Source organism: Hetaerina americana, unplaced genomic scaffold (genome assembly GCF_022747635.1).
Source record: "Hetaerina americana unplaced genomic scaffold, ioHetAmer1.1.p SCAF_9, whole genome shotgun sequence".
In the NCBI taxonomy this organism is placed as follows: Eukaryota; Metazoa; Arthropoda; class Insecta; order Odonata; family Calopterygidae; genus Hetaerina; species Hetaerina americana.
The window spans coordinates 51,952,391-51,957,393 of NW_027287538.1; the positions used below are offsets into that span (position 1 = coordinate 51,952,391).

The following is a 5,003-nucleotide window of genomic DNA, read 5'->3' on the forward strand; positions in this document are numbered from 1 at the left end:
AAGTTATGACACTAAGATTTAAAGGGAATATCAACAACAGATGTACCAATTTAACAAAAAAAAACAGAACTCAAATCGGAACGATGGGAGCGCCACACGGTGGTTATTCCGGGAACTTTTTGATCAAGGTAGTATGTCAAAAAATGACACTCAACGCTATAATAACTTCAATTCCGCATACATTCTGCCTCTCTTCACCGCGTCCAACATATTTTCCTGACCTATCTTGTCTAACGTTCCTCCCTCCTCCACAGTTTTCAATATTCCACCGCCAATGAGAATGCTATATGTCCACCTTCTTTGGGTTCTTCCAACACCCTCTCTCCTACCCTAACATTTGGCCATACTTCTTTTTCCAGTCCGTCCATCTTTTTTTTTATTCATTCTTCTCCAAATTTTCAAAAGCCTCCAATCATCCCTGCCATCATCTAACCCCAACGATCTTTATACGTATGCTACACAAAATATAATTTATAAAATGTCAATCTTACATTTATCTTAGGCCTCTTGCCTACTAAATATACGGTTCATTTTCTACTATTGAGCTGGAATTTCTTCAGGGGAGGCTTCTTCTTTCTTCTCAATCAATCATCTTCTTCTGGCGTCGTTTAAATGATTACCGTTTGTCTCTTTCGTGTTTTTCCACTTTATTCTTTATTTTATTCAATCATCTTCGGGTGCCGTTAATATTCTTAAAAATAGGAGAGATTTCCGTTTTCCTCCTTTGAAAAATTGGACATTATGGGTACTTTTGCAGACTACTGCGAAATTTTCCCATCTAATTATGCGGCATCATCTTCTCTACTCCCTGCCTTCAATCTTTTTGGGGAAGACGCGGGATGAACTACACGCTATTCTTTCAATACACATGTTCATGGATTACTTATCGTAGTTAGATATGTAATAATTTCTCCCAACTGGCAGGCCATTTGGCGAATGGATGAGCTCTCTTGAAGAACGTGGAAACGTGGTTCGACGGCATTCAGAAAGGTTCTCGGAATCACCACCAGATGTCAGCGCTAGCGTAACGAGTTTCCTGCGTAGCAATCCTTTAGGAATAAACACGTTACGCGTAGGTGCTCTGGGAAGAGGTCTGTGGTGTGGACACCTCTCTGTTGTCGTCCTCCTGTAGTGATTTGTGAATTTTGAAATTTTGAGATTTGAGCAGGGACTTCGTGGAGAAAAGTATGAAAGCAAATTCATACAGACTTTCAAAACACTCTGGGGAACTCTGCCCATTCTTATTCAACTGTTGTCGAGTGGACTAACGAGTTTAAGTTTGGTCGGAACAACTTAGAAGATGATCCGCATAGTGCTCGGACAAAATGTGCCACTACTCCAGAAATTATTACATAAGTTCATAAAATGGTCATGCAGGATCGCCGACTGAAAGTGCGAGAAATCGCTGAACCTGTAGGGATGTCATCTGAACGGGAATATCACATATTGGCAGTGGAATTGGACACGAGAAAATTATCTGATAGATGAGTGAAGCGACTCTTGACCCAGGATCACAAACGCAGCAGTATGGAAATTTCCGTTTTCAGAGCAACCAGCAAGATTTTTTGGGACGGTTTGTGACCATAGATGAAACGTTGGTCCACTAGCATAACCAAGAGACAAAACAGCAGTCAAAGCAGTGGAAACATGTTGATTCACCACCACCAAAAAAGCCAATACGGTCGGCTGGAGAGGTGACGGATTCAGTTTTCTGGGATGCGAAAGGGATTCTGTTGATAGATTATCTTCCCACTGGTCAAACAATTACTGGAAAATATTACGCCAACCTTCTGGACCAGCTAGAGTAAAATATACACGAAAAAAGCCCAGGTTTGGCAAGGAGGAAAGTCATCTTCCATCAAGAAAATGCATGCGCACACATAAGTGTCATTGCCATGGTAAAAATACGAATTGTTTCCACACCCGATTTATTCGGCAGATTTGGCTCCATCAGATTTTCACCTCTTCCCCAAGCTCAAAAATTTCCTCGCTAGACGGATATTCTCATCAAACAAAGAACTAACAGCCGAAGTACGTGGGTATTTTGCAGGTCTGAAGGGCTCTAATTTCCCAGATAGGATCAAGACAAGGGAGCATCGCCGGGGCAAGTGAATTAGCATACAGGGAGACTAAACTGAAAAATAGAAAAGTTTCACTCAGGGAAGTCGTTTATTTCTAGTCCATTCCGAGAAGTTTTTTAAGTACCATCGCATAATGATCAAACAGTGGACAACGCGGGAAAGGTAAGTTACTCGTTTAATGCAAGATGCAAATATGGCAGCAAAATTGCCAAGAGAGGTATAGATCTCTACCTAGAGTACCAAGGAGGATCTCAAAAGAGACAAATACGAGGTGCTCAAGTTATAAGATATTCCAATTTTTCCTCAATACTGAAAGTAGAACTAAAACTATGGTTGAGCTTCAAATACGCGGGAACTCTTTATAATTACAAGATGAAGAGGTTTACATCCCAGAGAGCACAGGGTTTGCATAGCTACCACTAGAGTGGAAGCGTTTTCTACACCTAAACTGGCGTTGCGGTGATCAAGAGCAACGTGTAATGCTCTGTGTGGTTTAACAACCGTCGAAATTCATCGCCGATTGGCATCCTATTGTGGAAGTGAAAAACGAGAGTTCATCGGTGCGGCAGCTGAAAGAGGGCCGAAGGATTTTGAGAAATATCATTAAGTTTAATCTTTCTGCTATTATTAGTTTATTTGAAAAAATGAGATGACCTTAGTACTTGAAAGAACTTCGTACGACCTATCATAGTTGTTCGCAGACGCCATATTTTGGCTATATCCACTTCTTACCATGCGAGCCACCACGAGCGCTTGTGGCTGAGGGTATTAGGTCACCGGCCATAACAGTAATTGGTGATAAACGGCATTCGGATAGTTATAATTGTCCAACAATTGTCCATTGATGTTTCCTACTGCTGTGGTGACGTATTGTAAGAGGAAAAAATGATATCTTTCATCGACCGAATCAACATTCCGTTTATTGTCATGTTGCATTGCTCAGAGTGGAGCTTTACTCGCTCCCGCTATATGAAAAATTCCGAGGTCAATGCCTTAAAGCGCCTTATACGAGGTTGTTTTATTTAACAACATGTCAAAATTCACATTACCATGTGAATATTTTCTGAATAATCTCCAAGCACTAGTTCATTCCGTTTATGGCCACTTGAGGCGGTATTAGTCGTTCTTTGGAGGCTTATCAAGTTTAGCTGAAGGGTAATAAGTAGTTGTACTGAAAAGAGATTAATACTTTAAGTTCCAATGAAGTTGAACATTTTAATTATATTTAAAAAAACCTACATTGAAGAGCAACACATCGACTGTTTTTGTTGATGCTATCAGAGTCTTCTTACGGAACTTATTCAGGAATACCAATCTTGGTACAGGATTTTTTGTATGTATTAAGGAAAAGTACCCATTTAGGTTTCAAGTCATCAACCCGTACTGGAACGGGAAGAAGCAACGTTATATATATATATATATATATATATATATATATATATATATATATATATATATATAATGTATAACACTTAGCACTAGTGGACACAGACAAAAACACAGAAACACACAAAAAAAGAGACTCACTATTTTTCGAATTTTCGGTGGTCGTTGCCACCTTTATCAAGGAGGAGAGGGACAGAACGGAGTTCTGTCCCTCTCCTCCTTGATAAAGGTGGCAACGACCACCGAAAATTCGAAAAATAGTGAGTCTCTTTTTTTGTGTGTTTCTGTGTTTTTGTCTGTGTCCACTAGTGCTAAGTGTTATACATTATTATTCACGTCCGTGAGTCTTTCAAAAAGTGTTATATATATATATATATATATATATATATATATATACACATTCAAACACGAAATCCCGCCAAACGGCGAATAAATACTCATATATACAGAAACATATATAAGGAAAAGGGATAGGAACACGTATAAAGGACGAACACAATAGAGGTGGGGAAGGCGGAATCGAACGGATCACAAGAGTAAAAATATTTCCTCAACCGGGACTCGAACACCGGATCTTTCCACTTGCCGGGCGGATGCTCTTAACCACTTGAGCTATCGAGGATAGTCGATTTACCCATATATATATATATATATATATATATATATATATATATATATATATATATATATATATATATATATATATATGGGTAAATTGACTATCCTCGATAGCTCAAGTGGTTAAGAGCATCCGCCCGGCAAGTGGAAAGATCCGGTGTTCGAGTCCCGGTTGAGGAAATATTTTTACTCTTGTGATCCGTTCGATATATATATATATGTATATATATATATATATCGAACGATATATATATATATATTCGAACGATATATTCGATATATATATATGTATATATATACATTCAAACACGAAATCCCGCCAAACGGCGAATAAATACTCATATATACAGAAACATATATAAGGAAAAGGGATAGGAACACGTATAAAGGATGTCTCTGTAAAGGATCCTCTTGTTTTATGTTCTTTTTTCCTCTTGTGTATTGTCTATTTCTCCTTTGGTGGGTGAAACAGCCCCCTGACGCCATCTCTTGGCTAAAGAATCGGGGCGCTTGGCGACATATAAGACCCACGGATCTCAGGGTAAATTACATATCCTCGATAGCTCAAGTGGTTAAGAGCATCCGCCCGGCAAGTGGAATGATCCGGTGTTCGAGTCCCGGTTGAGGAAATATTTTTACTCTTGTGATCCGTTCGATTCCGCCTTCCCCACCTCTATTGTGTTCGTCCTTTATACGTGTTCCTATCCCTTTTCCTTATATATGTTTCTGTATATATGAGTATGTATATATATATATATATATATATATATATATATATATATATATATATATATATATGCTTTCGTAGACGTAACACGGAAGTGCCGAATAGTACAATACACAGTAACACACAATATAGAAACACAAAAAAAGAAGAACACTCACACGTATCTTCTTGATATTTCGACGGAAACAATC

The 5,003-nt window shown here is 38.7% G+C and overlaps 1 non-coding gene across 1 annotated transcript; it reads left to right on the forward strand.

Annotated features, from left to right (window-relative positions):
• Positions 1 to 4,638: 4,638 nt before the first annotated feature.
• Positions 4,639 to 4,714, forward strand: TRNAA-GGC (transfer RNA alanine (anticodon GGC)). The gene has a single exon. It is a non-coding gene; the product is annotated as a tRNA-Ala (tRNA).
• Positions 4,715 to 5,003: the final 289 nt, after the last annotated feature.